Consider the following 22387-nt stretch of genomic DNA (forward strand, 5'->3'; position numbering starts at 1 on the left):
TTGATTGCTAAAGAAGTTATCATCTTGGAGATGGATGGCATGGATGGCAGGCATGTATGGTGTTTCAAGTTTATGTTAGTTTAACCATTTAAAACCATGAAAACTAATAAAAAAATACCACATTTCACAACTAATTTTTAGAATTATTATAATCATATTTAACGGGATTTTTCTTTCTTTAAATATGCTTGCAAATGGAAATTTGCTTCTTATCCTTCGATAGGTTTTGGCCAAATAACAACAGCTGCATGTATGTCCTTAGGGAACTATTATGTTTTTCATACATATATTATTAATCATTTATAAACTCTATATAATTGATATAATTATATACCCTACACAAATTCTTAATCTTTTTTAGTGGAATTTGACGAGGAGCATGAACAACAATTTGCCGAATATATAATGTTGTATGAGGATTCAATTAACCTAAAATGTGTAAGCATGTTATGTGAGAAGAATTTTTTTACTTTAATATCCGGTTCTCTTGTTTTACTTGTAAGGAGATGAAAATTCATATTTGTAGTCTAACATTCAAATTTGGCTTCAGTATGGGTCGGTTCATCTCTTATTTTATCTTAATATTTTTAATTTTTGTATAAGTTTTTAGAATTTTCTTAGAAAATTTTAACAAACCTCCGACAAATATTGTTAACTATTTATATAGTCGTAAATTATAAACATAACTTGGAAAATGGAAGAAATATCATAAATGTTGCCCTGAGACAGTGGAATAGAAAATACTCCAGTTAGAAGTTAAATATCTTTTCAAATTTGAAAACAATAAACAAGTTATCGTCGGAAAGTAACCTATAAATATATTAATTTCTTACTTTATTTAATTACTAGGCAAATTCCCGCACATTGCGAATGTTAAAATTATATAGTTATTCATATTAACTACGAAATAATAATTCTTAAGTTATGTTGATATAAAAAAATATAAGTTTTTTGAACAATATGATAAGATAAACATATACTATAATCAAATTTTCGCATTACTTCACCACGTGGTTTATAGATGAATAAAATTAAATAAGTGTTTTGATTTAGTGTTACTTTTAGCTATTGTTATAATTAGTTAATTTAAAAAAAATTATTTGATTTAGTATTATTACATATGGCTATTTATTTATGGTAAAAAGAGACGCTTGAATGGATAAATCCTCATTTCACTCACTTAACCCATTAACTCGTTTTGTTTGTACTAAGTAAAAAAAGAAATTATTACCTAATCTGGTAAACTATATACATGTTTTGTTATTCAATCTAGAAAGAATGACTTAATAGTCAAGTTAAAGAAATGATACTTTGTGCATCAAGTTCTAACCTTCTACAAATTTACCCGCATTTATATTTCATTACATTACTAAAATGTGCAGTTGTTTTCTCAAATATTGTTTATATACATCATTTATTATGCAACATTTTATTCAGATATGAGTTATTTTAATATATTCCATGTCTTTTTTATTTGCTTTATTCCAAAAACCATCAAAAACATTTGTACCATCTCTGATTGCTAAGGAAGTTATCATCTTGGAGATGGATGGCATGGATGGCAGGCATGTATGGTGTTTCAAGTTTATGTTAGTTTAACCATTTAAAACCATGAAAACTAATAAAAAAATACCACATTTCACAACTAGTTTTTAGAATTATTATAATCATATTTAACCGGAATTTTCTTTCTTTAAATATGCTCGCAAATGGTAATTTGCTTCTTATTTTTCGACAGGTTTTGGCCAAATAACAACAGCTGCATGAATGTCCTTGAGGGAAATATTATGTTTTTCATACATATATTATTAATCATTTATAAACTATATATAATTGATATAATTATATACCCTACGCAAATTCTTAATCTTTTTTCTGGGAATTTGATGAGGAGCATGAACTGCAATTGGCTGAATATATAATGTTGTATGAGGATTCAATTAACCTAAAATGTGTAAGCATGTTATATGAGAAGAATTTTTTTACTTTAATATCTGGTTGTCTTGTTTTACTTGTTAGGTGTCACACCCCAAAACCGAGAACGGCGGAAACGTTCTGGGGCGGAGGACGTCATGTAATGTATCACAATAATGCAAAGTATTAAACAAGCAATAACATCATCCATTGCATTAATAGTATAATTTTAAATACATGTGTTCTTTCATAGTATAAAACAACATAATGAATATTCAAAATAAAAGACGAGTCTTGACTACTCCGTCTTCACAAAACCTGGTCGTCGTACCTGTCTATTTGTGACCTGAGAATACAAGTTGTTTTGAAAGCGAGTATCAACAATAAAGCTGGTGAATTCATAAGTAGTAATGTGTCTTTGATTTGTAAAACTGTAAAGAAAGACTTGTAAATGTTTGAAGAAAAGTTTGTATCAATGAACATGTTTGTAAGTAACTGTAAGCATTTGACAACCCTAGAAAATCTCATATTTCCTACTAGTATAAAAAGTAGTCTTCTACTAAGACCCGATTGTTTTGAAAGTAGTCTTCTACCAAGACCTGACTGTTTTGAAAGTAGTCTTCTACCAAGACCCGACTGTTTTGAAAGTAGTCTTCTACCAAGACCCGACTGTTTTATAAGTAAGCATCACTGTAAATGTGACGGTTTTTCCCTGTTTAACGATTATTATAAAACCATAGTCTATCTCATCGTTTATGCGTATGAGTCACAATATAAAGGTAATAAGGAAAATAGTCTATCTATATCAAATATATCCTACCTCGTCGTTCATGTGAATGTGTCACAAAGTAAAGAAAGGAAAATAATATAATAACTAAAATTGTATCCTTTTGCACTAGGATATTCACGGCGTGGAAACTCACCGAAAAGTATAACCGTAGACACCCGTCGATGACCATTTTCCCTACTGTAGCTAACAACCTTGGGGGTGGAATGGTAAGTCCCGAAACGTTTGTAACAGATTCTATGTAATAGTATCTATTAAACGTATTAATGTAAACGTGTTCATGTAAGCGTATCTTTGTAAACGTATTCATGTAAGCGTATCTCTGCAAACGTATTCATGTAAGCGTATCTTTGTAAACGTATCTATGTAAACGCATCTTTGTAAACGTATCTATGTAAACGTATTCATGTAAGCGTATCTATGTAAACGTATTCATGTAAGCGTATCTATGTAAACGTATCTATTCATCTAGTATGTAATGTATTAGTATAGACTCATGAATGAACTGACTCTTGTGTGATTCCTTGTACTTGGAATAGTAAGTAATATCTCCTAACTATACCTATTATAGTTACTAGTAATGTACGTGTATAACCGAAAGTATGCCTTTGCTACCCAAAGGTACTGAACTGACTGATGGATCTTTTATGTCTATATGTATACATGATATATAACTAATATTTAGACGACATACAGACGAGTAACCGATGCCCTAAGGCCACATCCCAACAAGGAAAAGGAAATAAAGCGAGCTAGCCGTCCTAAGTCCTTTAAACATTACTTATATAACTGTACATATTTAGGCATGCATTTGACAATATAAAAGTATAAGAGAAGTTTGTAAAACCTTTGAAAATTTTAATAACTAAGAAATGATGACTTGATGTCAGTTTATAAACGATTTGAAAGTAGTTTGTTTGATAAGACAGTTTTAAGTATAAGGAAAACATTTGTTTATAACACAACTGTAGCAGAGTTTGAAAGGAAACATACAGTATGTAAAGTAGTTTGATAAAGAGTTTTAACATGTGAAAACGTTTGAGAAAGTCGTTTGAAGTAATCTGTTTGGTAAAACAACTAATAGTATAGTAAATCCATTTGTATGCTAGTTATTAATCACATGTGATTGATATAGTAACTAGCATTATTCAACTTGTATTCCCCCATAAAGCATTTAAACATTTAAAAACATTTAAAAGGTTAATTAAGAGGTATGAACTCACCTGCAGTGAGTGGATCGGATGGAAGTGTCGGACAAGTGCTTGGTGTCAAGTAAAGACTTAAACACACACAATGATTCTAATAACATATAAAGACATATGTATATATATAATTAGTGATTATAACACTAATTAGACAAGTATAAACATTCTAAGGCGTGGAAAACACTTTGGTCAAAGTGTTAGCAGGCTATTGGGTTGCAACAAAGGAGTGCAAGGCATTGTAAGTGAGTTTATGGTCCATAGACCATACTTGTTGGAGTTTACGGCCTAGGGGAGTTTAATCCTGGCGGTAAACTCTCAAATGGTTCTCCAAATGAGGCTTAAAGCTATTATGTCTTAAGTGGCTAAGTGTTCCAAGGCTTAAACAAGATGTTAGGTGAGTTTAAGGTCGAAGAATGACCTTATATTGAGTTTACGGCCTGGGGACCACTTCCCCATGAGTTTACGGCCGTAAAATCATGGTATGAAGTGCCATTTCGTTTCTTGAAGTCTCCAGTTCAATGGTGTATGGTTCTATACTAAGTTCCAAGGCTTGGTAAGGTGTTAGGGTGCATTTTGCACCACTTAGAGGGGTTTACGGCCCAAGAACATGTCTTGGCCGTAAACTCCTTTGATCACATGATTCTTTGTGATTTCTAATCCCTAAACATGTTAAACCTAGTGTACAACGAGTTGGAACAAGAGTACTTACGATCTAGGAACTTGAATGGTCATTTTTGGCCAAGAACACTAGTGTGTGTTCTTGGTGTTCTTGATGAAACTTGAAGATCTACACAAATGGAATGATTTCACGGATGGAATTGTGTAAGATCACTAGATTAAGTAAGATATCAACTAGTTAGGACAAGAAACTTACGAGTTTTGAAGATCGGGGACGAAGATCGGGATGATACTTGAGAGGATTTCAGCCAAGGGGAGGAAACGAATGAACTAATGGCCACCCTTTCATCATATAAGGTGGAGTTTACGGCCCACGTGGAGTTTACGGCCGTAAACTCCCATGTGGTGGCCGTGAACTCCCTATAAAGGTGTTTAAGGTTGGTTCTTTGAGCTATAACTTCAACAGATAAACCCCGACACTTATCCCTTAAGTGTACAAGGCTCAGAACGCTTAAACGGATTCCAATTTGTGCTAAATGATAATTGGAATGAGGTTGAATTTCAATGAAGTGTTTGACTGTACAGGATAGAAATTTTCGGATTGTCACATAAGGAGATGAAAATTCATATTTGTAGTCTAACATTCAAATTTGGCTTCAGTATGGGTCGGTTCATCTCTTATTTTATCTTAATATTTGTATTTTTTGTATAAGTATTTAGAATTTTCTTAGAAAATTTTAACAAACCTCCGACAAATATTGTTAACTATTTATATAGCTGTAAATTATAAACATAACTTGGAAAATGGAAGAAATATCATAAATGTTGCCCTTAGATAGTGGAATAGAAAATACTCCCGTTAGAAGTTAAATATTTTTTCAAATTTGAAAACAATAAACAAGCTATTGTCGGAAAGTAACCTATAAATATATTAATTTCTTACTTTACTTAATTACTAGGCGAATTCCCACTCATTACGAACGTTAAAATTATATAGTTATTCATATTAATTACGAAATAATAATTCTTATGTTACGTTGATATAAAAAATATAAGTTTTTTGAACAATATGAGAAGATAGACATATAATATAATCAAATTTTCCCATTGCTTCTCTACGCAGTTTTATAGATGAATAAAATTAAATAATTGTTTTGGTTTAGTGTTATTTTGGCTATTGTTATAATTAATTAATTTAAAAAAAATTTATTCGATTTAGTATTATTTATATCTATCGTTATGGGTAACTAATTAAAAATTATTTTAAAATATGTATAAGAAGTGGCTGATGAACGTTTTTGATAAATATTATGGAATATAATTTATATAATTTTATATCCTATGCAAATTCTTAATCTTTTTTAGGGGAATTTGATGAGGATCATGAACTACGATTGGGTGATTATATAATGTTGTATCGGGATTCAATCAACTGAAAATATGTAAGCATGTTATATCAGAAGAAGTTGTTTACTTTAATTTCTAGTTTTCTTGTTTTAGCCGTAAGGAGAAGAGAATCCATATTTTTGGTCTAATGTTCAAAGTGGGTTTCGGTATAGGTCGGTCCTTCTCTTATTTTATCTCTTATTTTATCTGAACATTTTTCTTTTTTCTATGTTTTTTTTAATGTTCTTTTAAATTATTAAACCCCCCACCACAAGAAATATTGTTAATTATTTATATAATTGCAAATTGTAAGTAGAACTTGGAAACCGGAAGAAATATCACAAATATTACCCTTAAAAAGTGAACTAAAAAATACACCCGTTAGAAGTTAAATATTTATTCAAATTTGAAAACAGTAAATAAGTTGTCGTTGCAAAGTAACCTATAGATATATTAATCTCCTACTATAACCAGATTAATTTGTATAAGATTTATTATATTATAGATTAAAATTTATAATTAAAGATTTTATGAGTTTCTAAGTATTCCTAGTTTTTGGACATATTTAAGTTATTATAAATAAGTTAACAATATTTTGTTGGATGTATTATGTGGAATAATTGTTTACTATTTTTTATATAATAACTACAAAAGAAATGTAATTATGCAATTTAGCGTTTGTGTACTAATATTTAATTAATAGAGTTTACATCACAAAAATTAAGCAAGAAAAAACAAGTAATAAATTTGGAGTCCATGCTTAGTTTATCATATATTTTTTCTTGACCTCTAGTGTGAGAGTTTATAACATCCGGTCTCACACAGATAGGTGATGAGAAATATACTCAACTTTTAAGCCCGGAGTTGTAGGCTACTAATAACTTTCACCATGATTTTTGCTTGATAAGAGACTATTAGAAAAGTTTATAACTTTGTGCATAGTTTTTGATGGAAAATGTGTTTTCATGTCAAATTTGAAGTTATAAGTCTTGGTTTTTTTTTTTTTTTTTTTTTTTTTTTTTTTTTTTTTTTAAATCTAATGTCAAGTCTGTTTCTATTTTCTAGATTGTTGATCAGCGAAAGGCTGACATTTCTGTTTAGCAAGAAGTTGCAAAAAACTGATGTAGGTCTGTTAAAAGAATTGTGTTTCCAAAGGCCAATTTTTATTTTTATCAATATACCATAAAAACATGTATGATTATCTACAAAATATTCACTTTTCATCGTATACTTTCTTGTATACACAAAGGCTTTTCCTTTTAGGTTGAATGAACCATCTAAAATTTCAGTAAGTGACCATTTTATCCTTCCGTGTAGAGGGATCCTTAATCACATATAGCTATTTATTTATGGTAAAAAGAGACGTCTGAATGGATAATCTCCATTTCACTCACTTAACTCGTTAACTCGTTTTGTTTGTATTAAGTAAAAAAAAGATTATTACTTAGTCTGGTAAGCTATATACGTGTTTTTTATTCAGTTTAGAAAGAACGACTTACTAGAAAAGTAAAGGAAATGAGACTTTCTGCATCAAGTCCTAACCTTTTACAAATTTACCCGCATTTATATTTCATTCCATTACTCAAATGTGTAGTTGTTTTCTCAAATATTGTTTATATACATCATTTATTATGCGAAATTTTATTTAGATATGAGTTATTTTAATAGATTCCATATCCTTTTTATTTGTTTTATTCCAAAAACCATCAAAAACATATGTACCATCTCTGATTGGTAAGGAAGTTATCATCTTGGAGATGGATGGCATGGATAGCATGCATGTATGGTGTTTCAAGTTTATGTTAGTTTAACCATTTAAAACCATAAAAACTAATAAAGAAATAAAAACACATTTCACAACTAGTTTTTAGAATTATTATAATAATATTCAACGAGAATTTTTCTTTCTTTAAAGATGCTAGCAAATGGAAATTTGCGTCTCGTCCTTCGACAGGTTTTGGCGAAATAACAACAGCTGCATGTATGTCCTTGAGGGAACTATTATGTTCTTCATACATATTTTATTAATCTTTTATAAACTATATATAATTTTATACCCTATGCAAATTCTTAATGGAATTTGACGAGGAGCATGAAGTGCAGTTGGGTGAATATATAATGTTGTATCGAGATTCAATCAACCAAAAATGTGTAAGCATTTTATAGGAGAAGAAGGTTTTTACTTTAATATCCGGTTGTCCAATTATAGGAGAAGAAGTTTTTTACTTTAATATCCGGTTGTTCAATTTTAGCCGTAAGGAGATGAAAAATCATATTTGTAGTCTAACGTTCAAATTGGGCTTCAGTATGAGTCGGTTCATCTCTTATTTTATCTTAATATTTTAATTTTTTGTATAATTTTTTGGAATTTTCTTAGAAAATTTTAACAAACCTCCAACAAATAGTGTTGACTATTTATATATTTGCAAATTATAAACATAACTTGGAAACCGGAAGGAATATCATAAATATTGCCCTTAGAAAGTGGAATAGAAAATACTCCCATTAGAAATTAAATATTTTTTTTAAATTTGAAAAAATAAACAAGTTATCGTCGGAAAGTAACCTATAAATATATTACTCTTTTACTATATTTAATTACTAGGTGAAATCTCGCTCATAGCGAATGTTAAAATTATATAGTTATTGATATTAACTACTAAATAATAATTCTTACGTTATGATAAAAAATATAAGTCTTTTCAACAATATGATAAGATAAACATATACTATAATCATTTTCTCATCGCTTCTACACACAGTTTATAGATGAATAAAACTAAATAATTGTTTTGATTTAGTATTATTTTTAATTATTGCTATGATTAATTAATCTAAAATTTATTTATTTGATTTGGTATTATTTATATCAATCGTTATGGGTAACTAATTAAAACTTATTTTAAAATATTTATGAGATGTTTGATGAAGGACTTTGATAAATATCAAGAAAAATAAAAATATATGTTTATAACGTGGATCATCTTCAATAGTACCAAAACTCAATGACATAGATAATTTATTTTGTTAGTATTAATTAACCACTTAATATTTTTAACCATATATATATATATATATATATATATATATATATATATATATATATATATATATATATATATATATATATATATTACACATTAGATATAATTCATGGTCAACATTTGAATTTAATATTTAATATATATATATATATATATATATATATATATATATATGTTCAGGTTCATTTGAGACCTTTCTAATTTTGTGAGACCGTGAGACCAAATCGAAAAACAATTTTAAAATGCAAAATAAATGGAAAAATCCAAAAATTCTTTTTTTAAATATTATTTTCGGAACTTGAATTAACTAAAAAAAATTTTAAAAAAAAATAAAAAAAAATCCCGTTTTTTTTTGAAAAATACGTGAAGTATTCTAAATAGAATATTACACTGACATATTCTAAAAAATAATTTTAAAATGCAAAATAAATAGAAAAATCTAAAAATTCTTTTTTTAAATATTATTTTCGGAACTTGAATTAACTAAAAAAAATAAAAAATATCCCATTTTTTTTGAAAATACGTGAAATATTCTTAATAGAATATTACACTGTACATATTCTAAAAATAATTTTAAAATGCAAAATAAATGGAAAAATCAAAAAATTCTTTTTTTAAATATTATTTTCGGAACTTGAATTAACTAAAAAAATAAAAAAATGCGTCTCACGGTCTCACAAAATTAGACCGTCTCACATGAACCTAACCATATATATATATATATATATATATATATATATATATATATATATATATATATATATATATATATATATATATATATATATATATATATATATATATATATATTTCTTTAGCCATATGATATAATGAAAATTTGTAACTGCATTCAAGTTTTATTTTTATATTTTAACTTTTTAACCTCCAATTAAAAGTTATTTATAATTAAACCATTACAACTAAAGATGTTTTTTGATTTATGATACTTAATAGAATCAATTAAATAGAATTAAAATATTTTATATGTGTTTAATATACTAAATGAATAATATAATTATCTAATTTCTAGACCAAATATTATAACAGAAGCGTTCACACAAATTATTAAAAACTAAATATGTATCCATTATTTTGTGTGTATATATTTATATGAGTCTAAGCAATAATTTTTCTCTACAAACATATCAAACAAATATATAATACAAAGTTATATATCTAAGACAACAATTCCATAATGACCTAATAAAATTATTCATATTTACATGTATTAAATTACAAAAATATGTTTGGAAGGTGTGATATATACAAACTTAAGACCCTATATTTTTAAAAATAGCAATTAACAGATGTTTACAACTAGTAGTCGATAATTCCATTAAAATAAAATTCATGGTGGTGACAAAAAAACAACAATAACATTTATAGAATCCTCATACATTTTTATTCAATATCCATAAAAAATGAGTCGTAAAGTAAATAATTTAGGACATTTATATTCTCACCATTGTTAATAGAACTTATCAAAAGCCAATTCATGATCTCTTTTTTCTTTCAAAAACCCACTTCAAACATATTAACATTCCTAGTTTCTTCTTGTACTTATTTCACCGATATGAAGAGAGCTCATCAAAACTTTTCCTTTTGCTATAAATCTACAACCTTGAGACAATTCTTCGTCATCTCCAAATACATAAAACTTTGGATTGACTATTGTACACAACAAACTTCTTATGAAATTTTAAGAAAACATAATAAAAAATCTGGAAAGAATAAAGAAAATCTATTTGAAACTTCTTCTTTCTCATGCACTCTAGATAACAAAACTAAAAAGCGAAGATAAAACAAAATGAAAATAGAAAATAAGCAAATGTTTCTTATATAAGTAAAATATTCCAATTAACTAATTATTTAAGTAGCATAAGGTGAAGAGTTTGAGATTTTCAAATGAATATAGTTTAAGATAAATAGTCTAACTTAAACGACATTCATTTGAATAGTCTCCTTTATAAGAAATAGATAGATAGACAGATTAATATATTAATATATTACCGTTGGAAAGTAATTTATAATTATTAATTTATTATCCTTTGATATCTTTTTCTCTCTATATCTCCACATTAAATTATCATTATATTATTATACATTATTTTTTCGTGTGTGTGTGTATATATATATATATATATATATATATATATATATATATATATATATATATATATATATAACATTCGGTTTCATAACAAATTTTAGTTTATAACCAGCTTAACATTGATTTCAGTGATTTCAAACAGGACCTTGAACTGCATTTGGACTATTTAAGGACTGGTGTATGGCTGCCAAATCAGTCAAGTCCTTTCATTCTAAAGAATTTTGGATAGTTAGTCGAGAATCAATTTCAGTTTTGTACTGTTTTACCCATAAGTTTAACTCTATTTCACCAAATAGTGATTGGTTTGAAATTAGGTGATTCATGCAGTGTGTCGACTAGAATATAATTCATAATTAAAGATTTTATGAGTTTCTAAGTATCTTGTGTCCACTTGTGTTTTTATTGTGTTTTTATTGGACATAGTTTTGTAATTTTAAGTTAGTATAAGTTAATAATATTTTGTTGGATGTATTATGTAGAATAGTTGTTTTAATATTTATTCTATAATAACTAGAAAAGAAATGTGACTGTTTTAGTGGTGTTTGTGTATTAATATTTAAGAATAAACTTACATCACAAAATTAAGCAAGAAAAACCAAGATAGAAATTTGGAGTTCATACTTAGTTTATCATATATTTTCTCTTGCTCGTTAGTGTTAGAGTTTAAACATCCGGTCCCGCATGTATAGGTGATGAGAAATATGCTTATTTTTTAAGCCTAAAGTTGTGAGCTACTAATAACGTGATGCATTTGTGTTTAAAAGAATTGTGTTTCCAAAGGCCAGTTTTGATTTTATCAATCTATCTAAAAACATGTATGATTATCTATAAAATATTCACGTATCACCCTATACTTTCTTATATACACAAAGACTTTTCATTTTGAATTGCATGAACCGTCTAAAATTATGTAAGTGACAATTTTATCCTTCCGTCTATAAAGATGCTTAATAACATATGACTATTTACTTGTGGTAAAAAGAGAGGTATGAATGGATAAGTCCATATTTCTCTCACCTAACCTGGTAATTTGTTTTGTTTATATTAATTAAAACAGAAATTGTTATTTAATCTGTTAAGTTGTATATTTGTTTTCTTATTCAGTTTAGAAAGACCGATTTAATAGAAAGTAAAGGAAATGAGACTTTATCCAAGTCCTAACCTTTTACCAATTTACCCACATTCATTTTTCCTTCCGTTACCCAAATATGCGGTTGTTTTCTCAAATATCGTTTATATACATCATTTATTATGCAACAATTTATTCATATATGAGTTATTTTAATATATTTCATATCCTTTTTACTTGCTTTATTCTGAAAACCATCAGAAACACACATACCAACTCTGATTGATATGGAAGGTATCATATTGGAGATGGAAGGTATCATATTGGAGATGGATGACATGGATAGCATGCATATATGGTGTTTTAACCATTTAAAACCATGAAATAGAATAAAGAAAAAAAATGACCACGTTCATAACTTGTTTTTAGAAATATTATAATCATATTCGATGTGAATTTTTCTTTCTATAAATATGCTAGAAATGGGAAATTTGCTTCTCATCCTTCAATAGATTTTGGCCAAATAACAACATCCATGTATCTGTCCTTGAGGGCGCAAGTATGTTCTTTGTATGCGTTTTCTTAATCTTTTCTAAATTATATATAATTTTATAACCAATGCAAATTCTTAATCTTTTTAGGGAATTTGATGAGGAGCAAGAACTCCAATTGGGTGACTATATAATGTTGTATTAGGATTTAATCAACCTCAACTATGTAAACATGTTATACGAAAATAAGGGTTTTTACTTTAATTTCTAGTTGTTTTGTTTTAGCAGTAAGTAGGTGAGAATCCATATTTATGATCTAATGTTCAAATTGTGCTTCGGTATGGGTCGATCCATCACTTATTTTATCCGAACATTTTTACTTTTTGTATAATTTTTTGAATTTTCTTATAAAATATTAAAGAACCTCCAACAAATATTGTTAACTATTTATATAGTTTCAAATTATAAACAGAACTTGGAAAGTGGAAGAAATATCATAAATATTTCCCATAAAAAGCGGAATAAAAAATATTCTCATTAGAAGTTAAATATTTGTTCAAAATTGAAAACAATAAACAAGATGTCATTGAAAAGTAACCTATAGTTATATTAATCTCTTATTATATTAAATTACTATACGAATTCTTGCACGTTGCACAAGTTAAAATTATGTAATTATTCAAATTAACTACGTAATAATAGTTCTTTCGTTATGTTGATTTAAAAAAATGCAGGTTTTTTAAACTATATGATAAGACAAACATATATTATGATAAAATTTTGTAATTGCCTCTACACGAGGTTTATACATGAATAAAATTAAATATATATATTTTTTGATTTAGTGTTACTTGTAACTATTGTAACTATCGTTATAATTAATTAAGTTAAAGTTTATTTATTTGATTTAGTAATATCTATATCTATCTAACTAATTAAAACTTGTTTTATAATATTTATAATAATTGGCACATGAGCATTTTCGATAAATATTAAGTAAAATAAAAAATATGTTCCTAAATTGGATCATCTTCAATAATAGTTTTTATGAATTATTATTATTATTCTATTAAACACTCAATAACGTGTGTAGATAACTTATTTTGTTAGTATTTATTCACTACCGAATATTTTCAACCATTTATATATATTACGTATTAGATATAATCCATCATCAACATTTGTATTTATAATTAAAATATATATCTTTAGACATATAATAATAATTTGTTATTTGTATTCAAGTTCTATTTTAGTATTCCAACTTTTCAACTTCCAATTAAAGGTTATTTATAATTAAACATTTACAACTAAAATGGTTTTTTCATACACGGTACTTAATTGATACATAAGAGACTTATTTAAATAGAATTAAAATATTTTAATTATGTTTAGTAAATTAATTGAATAATATAATCATCTAATTTCTAGACCAAATATTATACCAAAAGCCTTCAAACAAATTATTAAAAACTAACTTATATGCATCTATTGTTTTGTGTGTATTTATTTACGTGAGAGTGTATGTTATCTTTTCTCTACAAACATATTAATCAAATACATAATACAAACTTATATATTTAAAACGACAATTTCATAACTACCTATAATCTTAGAAATAGTAATTAACAGATGTTTACAATTAGTAGTCCATAATTCCATTAAAACAAAAGTCACGACGGTGACAAAAAAACAATAATAACATTTATAGAATCCTCATACCTTTTTATTCAATATCTAAATTAACATTCATAGTTTCTTTTTGAACTTATTTCACAAGTATGAAGAGAGCTCATCAAAACTTTTCTTGTGGCTCTAAAAAATTTTTATCATCTCTAAATACAGAAAACTTTTGGATCGACTCTTGTACACAACAAACTTAGACATATAATAATAATTTGTTATTTGTATTCAAGTTCTACTTTAGTATTCCAACTTTTCAACTTCGAATTAAAGGTTATTTATAATTAAACCTTTACAACTAAAGAGGTTTTTTCATACACGGTCCTTAATTGGTACATAAGAGACTCATTTAAATAGGATTAAAATATTTTAATTATGTTTACTAAATTAATTGAATAATATAATCATCTAATTTTTAGACCAAATATTACACCAGAAGCCTTCAAACAAATTATTAAAAACTAACTTATATGCATCTATTATTTTGTGTGTATTTATTTACATGAGAGTGTATGTTATTTTTTCTCTACAAACATATTAATCAAATACATAATACAAAGTTATATATTTAAAACAACAATTTCATAACTACCTATAATTTTAGAAATATTAATTAACAGATGTTTACAATTAGTAGTCGATAATTCCATTAAAACAAAAGTCATGACGGTAACAAAAAACCAATAATAACATTTATAGAATCCTCATACCTTTTTATTCAATATCCAAATTAACATTCATAGTTTCTTTTTTAACTTATTTCATGGGTATGAAGAGAGATCATCAAAACTTTTCTTGTTGCTCTAAAAACTCTTTATCATCTCTAAATAGTAAATACCAAAAACCTTTGGATTGACTCTTGTACACAACAAAATTATTATTAAATTTTAAGAAAACATAATAAAAAAATATGTGGAAAGAAGAAATGAAAGTTATTTAAAATTTATCCATTATCAGACACTCTAGATAACAAAATTCAAAAGAGAAGATAAAACAAAATGAAAATAGAAAAGAAGAAAATGTTTCTTATATAATTAAAATATTTCAATTAAATAATCATTTAAGTAACATAAGGTGAAGAGTTTGAGAGTTTCAAATGAATATGGTTTAAGATAAATAGTCGATCTTAAACCATATTCATTTGAATGACTCATTTATAAGAGATAGATTAATATATTAATATATTTGATGGGTTTTCTAGGTTATAAAAAAATTCATGTGGCAGAAAAACACTTAAACCCTTAAGTTCACATGCAACCTAGAAATGATCTATGTTTTCTTTATTGATAACAATAACATATGAACATCAAGAATCCTAGAGAGGGGCTATGAAAATCGAAATTAACATAACGATTAGGGTTACATACATTTTGATTATTATAGCAAATAATCAAATCAAATAGTCTTGAAGCTCCTTGGAAAGCAAGCACCAAAAGGATGATGTCTCTAATAGCTCACGCCCAAAACCAGAAACCCAAGAATGAGGAGGAGAGAGGATATATCAAGGAAATTTCGTTCCTATGCTTTTAGGTAATGTAGTGAACGGAAATTGCAAGCCAAGAGGTCATATTTATAGTTTAGGTAATTTGCAGATATAACATGATTTGAATTGATTAAATAATATATTTTATCTTAATTCAAATCTTTTCCTTTTATGCAACCACGAGGCTTCCAGAAACCCTAGGAAATCCTCCAAAATCGTCCATACCATGGAGGGTTCTAGAATTGCTTCTTTTGTTCAACTATTAAATAGTTACAATTCACTCATTGCATCTTTAATTAATTCCAATTAATCCCGAATTAATTCCATATTAATTTTATATAATAATTAATAAATTTTAATTGATTTCACATTAATTTATTAATCATATAAATTAAAAAATCAATTATTTAACAATTGATCTCATATTAATTTATTAATCACATAATAAATCAACAATTTAACCGTCTATTTCCATTTAATACATTAATCACATAATATATTAACAAATCATTTTCCTATAATTTCAAATTAGTTTATTAATCATATAATAATCTAATCATTATACTTCTCTCTCCTAATATAACTTCTATATATTTCTAGTTATGCGGGCAACCAACAAAAGACTTTGTTTTTAATTACAAGAATATATCATTTTATTAATTGACTTAGACACTTTAATCCAAAAATATTACGATTGGAAAGTAACTTATAATTATTAATTTATTATCCTTTGCTACCATTCATTATATCTATCCATATTAAATTATTATTATATTAATAAAGTTTCAAATACATATAATTTTATTATATATTAACAAAGATCTAGTTATTCATTAATTTTATTATATATTAATAAAGATCTATTTATTCATTAATTTTACCATATATATATATATATATATATATATATATATATATATATATATATATATATATATATATATATATATATATATATATATATATATATATATATATAGGAGTAGGATCAAATGAGAACACCTAAAAGGTTGAGAACGCGAGAACACATCTGAACCATTTAAAAAACTAAATCTAAGGCTATTATCGAATGGGTCATTTATGTAAATTTTTAAAATTACAGGAATTAACGTGTAACTTTAAAACTGACATAAGGGTAAAATGGTAATTGATTGTTTACCTATGTTTAGCAATTCCTACAATCTCTCTCTCTTTCTCTCTCCTCTCTTGTATCTCTCCCTTTATATCCCTGCTTCTACGTTTGTCACAACCCTAGGGCATCCTCTCATTCCGGCCGCTGCAAATACCCCAAACTCATCGCCTCTCACGATAAATAATCGCACCATGTGATTGAGCTCGTGAAGGGGATCATCGAAGGGGAGACCCGTGTCCTCACTGCGTCAATGACCATGGAAGAAATTTTCAAAGGGACGAAGGATTTTAAGAATGAAGTGTTCGATAAGGTCGAATTGGAACTTAATCAGTTCAGATTGTTGATCTACAATGCGAATGTGAAGCAGATGGTTGACGAACCTGGACAAGAGTATTTTTTGTATTTAGGGCAAAAAATCCAACAGGAAGCTGCAAATCAAGCTAAGATTGATGTTTCTGAAGCAAAGATGAAGGTAATTTTATGTTTCTTAGGTTTTGAATGGTAGATACTCAGTTTCTGATTCACGATTGATTGTTGTTTAGGGTGAAATTGGATCCAAGTTTCGCCAAGGCCAGACGCTTCAGAATGCAACGGAGATAGATGCACAGACGAAGATCATAGCGACACAGAGGCGAGGATAGGGGGAAGAAGGAGGAGATAAAGGTGAAAACGGAGGTGAAGTTGTTTGAGAACCAGAGGGAGGTTGAAGTGGCTGAAGTAAATGCATAACTCGTGATGAAGAATGCAAAGTGGGCCAAGGATTCACAGGTTACAGAGGTGGAGTCAAAATAAGGCGGTGGTGTTCCGGGAGGCGGAGCTGCAGAAGGAGGTTGAGATAATGAACGCGTTGACTTAGACGGAGAAACTCAAGGCTGAGTTCTTGAGCAAAGCTAGCGTTGAGTATGAAACCAAGGTAACAAACATAACACAAATTAACTGAATACGATTAATCACCTATGTTTCACGAAATTGAATTTCTATCGGTTTGATCTAAACAAAGGCACAAGAGGCGAATTGGGAGCTTTACAGAAAATAGAAGGCTGCTGAAGCAATTCTGTACGAGAAGGAGAAACAAGCAGAGGCTCAAAAGGCGATGGCGAAGGCGACACTTTACTCCCACCAACAAGTCGCCGACGGTGAGTTATATGCAAAACAGAAGGTAATGATTCTCTTCTCTTTTCTGTTTATTTTGTCTGTAAATGAATGAAGTTTAATAAATAGGCTTAGATGGGTGTTTGGGTTTGGTTGTTTGACAGAAATTGATAGAGATGGAAAGAAGAACAACGGAAATTACTTTTTCTTTGTTTGTTTTGATAGAAACAGATGAAGGTATGGATATTTGGGTGTTGATGTTTTACAGTGAATCGATGGGTTTTTGTTTCTTGATCATCCATATCTCACAAAAAGATTTTATAATTATACATATTGATTTTACCGTGGAGTGTTGATTTTGTTTGAGTGTTAATCTTTGCTTGAGTGTTCAGGAGGTAGAATGGTTGCAATGGGAGGACCAACTGGAAAATTTTCTGAAGAACAGAGGCAAAGAAAGAAACACAATCCTAATTTTTGAATTTTTTGGTAATAATTTCTTGAAGGGTGTGCATGAATGGTTGTATTTATTTATGAATAACACGTGTATTCATTTATGAATAACATTGTAGTTATGTGTGAATGGTTGTATTCATTTATGAATAGCATGTGTATTCATTTATGATAGAATGTGTATTAATTTATAAATAACAGTGTATTCATTTTGTGAATTGCAATGTATTCGTGTGTGTGAGTGTATTTATTTATGATTATAGGTATTCATTTTATGAAAAAATGATAATTTTTACACTATTTTTTATTTTCATTTTATGAAAAATGCATTGAATTATTTGTAATTTGATGTGTTTTCATTTATGATTGGAAGTGTATTGATTAGGGATTGGATTTCTATTCATTAAAAAAAAAACAAAAACGCGAAATTGTAGAAAATAATATTTTTTCAAAGATTTTCTTTTCAGATTTAAAATAAAAAGAAATATTAATTTTTTTAGGTAATTTTTTTTGAAACGGTCATAAATAATTTTTGGGAAAAATCATAAAAAATAATATTTATATATATTTCATTAAGTAAAAGGAAATATTAATTTTGTTAGATAATTAAAATCATTATCCCTAGATTTTAGGAAATCATTAATTAATATTTATATAAAGTTACTAATATACCCTTATAAAATGATTGGTCCAGAACTGTTCTCACGTTCTCAACCTTTTAGGTGTTCTCATTTGATCATCTCTTCTCTCTCTCTCTCTCTCTCTCTCTCTCTCTCTATATATATATATATATATATATATATATATATATATATATATATATATATATATATATATATATATATATCACTCAGTTTCATAAGAAATTTTAGTCCGATTTCAGTTATTTATAACCAGTTTAAAATTGATTTTAGTGATTTCAAACCATACCCTAAACTGCATTTGGGCTATTTAAGGACTGGTGGGGCCGTCTACGGCTGCCAAATCAGTCGAGTACTTTTATTCTTGACTGTTGGATAGTCAATCAAAAATGTATTTCAGTTTTGGACTATTTTACCCATGAGTTTAAGTCCATTTAACCAAATTGTGATTGGTTTGAAATCATGTGATACAAGTGGTAAAAGCTTACGAAGTGGAGGAATACACAAAGAAATAAATGAAAACCATCCACACTACTTAGGGGAAATCTGGAAAAGCACCACCACCTAATGTTGGTTTAATGACGCAAAACTAGTCATGGGGTGGTCTTGAGTTGGTGGTGAATATAACATGCAAAACTAGCACTGGTCATCAAAATGTTGTTCTATAATCTAACATGTAAGTTTCTTATTTTTGTTCATTGCTTTTATATTTTTTTAGACTTGCTTTAATTTCTTTGGTTTGATGAATCGAATGTTAGGTGATGGTTGGAAAGTTTGTTTATGATTAGGTGAAGTAGATGGATTTTTATGATAGATTTTGAAATTGGATATGTTAAAATCTTTATTGATGATGGTATCGCAAATATTTATTTGCTATCTTTAATTGTAATCTTTGATAATTTTGTATTGTTTTTATTAATTCCAATGCTATTAGAAAATTTTCTCTAGTCTTCACTCTTTTCCTCTATGATATTTTAGAACACGTTCACTTTACTTTTTATCCTTGTGATCTACGTAGAATCAGCAAGTATTGCTCCTGTTGGCCATATTAAGTCATCATAAAATAGTTTTCATTCAATGCCTCATGTCTGCCTTTTTTTAAGATCCAAGTGATGGTTTTGGTGATTGCTATTGCTACTATTGAAACATTACCAAAGCGAGCTTCAAAGTGTATTACTCCTTTCATATTAGTGTCCTGGTTTGCTACAACATGACTAGGTGGTTTGTTTTTGTTGTTATATAGCTTCAAAGTGATTATTATCCATACCATGCCTTTATAGCTTTAATTGGGTGTTCTAGTACTTTTTAATGACTTTGACAAGGTGGTTTGTTGCTATGACTTTGTTATCTTCTTCTATTTTGATCTATTCATTTCTAACATACTTGATTATCTTTTCGTGTACTTAAATGGATGTTATAATGTTTGATTTGATTTAATTTGTGGATATATACATTATCCATGCCACGATTATTCTCCAAGATTCAAGCTAAGATGTTGTATGCAACATCTAAATACATGCTGAGACACAAGTTTGATGGTGTTCATTAAGGAGGAGGGAGTCGTTCCCATTGAACCCACTGAACCCACTGTCACATCAGTTTTTCTTTTTGATTTTTCTTCATCTTTTCGAACCCACAATACACGGAAATTCTATCTTTCTCAACCCACTCAATTAAAAAAATATACAAAATAATCAAGGTAAAATCTTAATTGACAATAGAGTTACCGCCGGTACCATTCCCACTTCGGCGGGTTGTTTAATTGGTTTCACGAACCCACTTCATCCTCTCTATCTACTTTCTCTCTCTCATTTTCTCTTGTACCATATGTTTTAAGACTCATACGTTAGTTGTTTAGTATTTTTTTTAATTGAGTGGGTTGAAAAAGATAGGATTTCTGTATGTTGTGGGTTCGGAAAGATAAAAAAAAATCAAAGAGAAAAATTGATGTGACAGTGGGTTCAGTGGGAACGACTCCCTCATCCCTTAGAGATTCAAGAAAATGACACCTTCCTGGCAATAACACAAAACAACCAATTTTTTTTATCTTACTATATTTCATTGGGATATTTTTTGTGCCACTCTTAATGAAAATTCCTGGGTGCGCCCCTACCCTAATCCCACTTGATTTCTTGAATGGATTCATGACAAGCTACTCGGCATTATCAGCCTAACTTTGCAATCGAAATTTGTCTGTTGACGATATTTATAAGATCTAGTTTACTTTTTAACATGTTGAACTATGTGTGTGAACGTAAATGTAAAAAAAAAATAAGCACCTGAGAGAAGACGCTTGAACTCGGTAGATGTTGTTTGTGTTTGTAAACTGTAGAAGTGGTTCAATCCTACGTGAACTCTCCTTGAGTTATGGTGAAATAGTTTTTGTACAAGTGTTGTGTCCATTGGCAAGGATGGCTTTGAAAAATTATTATTCAAGTAATTGGATTTGTACATGTATCATAACATGATTTATTTTTTTATGGTTAATGTTAATGCTTTTTAATGACCAGATAACTAGATAAGTTATATTTCATTGTTATTATAAGAATATATCCACTTAAATAACCATATAAAGTGGCAGCATGAACACATATTATGCATATAATCTTTTTTTTTTTTTTTTTTTTTTAACCAAACACAAAACCTTTGACTTCATGATTGTGAATACGTGAAGACCCTTTACTAAATAAATGGTCTCCTCGCAATTTTATTAAATTTTGGATTAAGGTTTATGTTTAATCTATGCAAAAACGAGGTGGATTCTCGCGCGTTGCGCATGATAGTGACTAGGTTGTTAAATATGTTAGAATTTACAATTTACCTACGTTTTTATGTCATTTTCCATATTGTTATCAAAGACTTTTATAAACACATGTTTTTCAACAAAACTGACTAAACAATAGTTTAATTAATTTTTGAAGATACGATATTTGTGTAATGTATCCGAACGTAAAAGTATAATGTATGAAGAACTAGAACATTCTAAAATCTCACTCTAGTTACTTTAGGAAAATGTGAAATTGTATGTTAATCTATGAAAACACACATTATTTCTTTGCACATACCTCGAGTTTATGGTTGTTCATGGAGCATGTGTGTTAAACGACACATCAATGAGAGATTATAAATGACCTCGAACATGTCATACAAGTTTGCATGATTATTCACATATTATTTGTAATCCTCGTCATCCCAGTCACAAATTGAAGAGCATAATCTGAGATTAAACATGTCATTAAATAGTTCAATAATTCTCAAATGATCTAGGAATTTCATATTATA

The 22387-nt window shown here is 28.0% G+C and overlaps 1 pseudogene; it reads left to right on the plus strand.

Moving 5' to 3' along the window:
• Positions 1-13352: 13352 nt before the first annotated feature.
• LOC111911565 (flotillin-like protein 4) lies at positions 13353-18492 on the plus strand (annotated as a pseudogene).
• Positions 18493-22387: the final 3895 nt, after the last annotated feature.

The sequence above is a fragment of the Lactuca sativa genome, chromosome 3 (genome assembly GCF_002870075.4).
Source record: "Lactuca sativa cultivar Salinas chromosome 3, Lsat_Salinas_v11, whole genome shotgun sequence".
Classification (NCBI taxonomy): domain Eukaryota; kingdom Viridiplantae; phylum Streptophyta; class Magnoliopsida; order Asterales; family Asteraceae; genus Lactuca; species Lactuca sativa.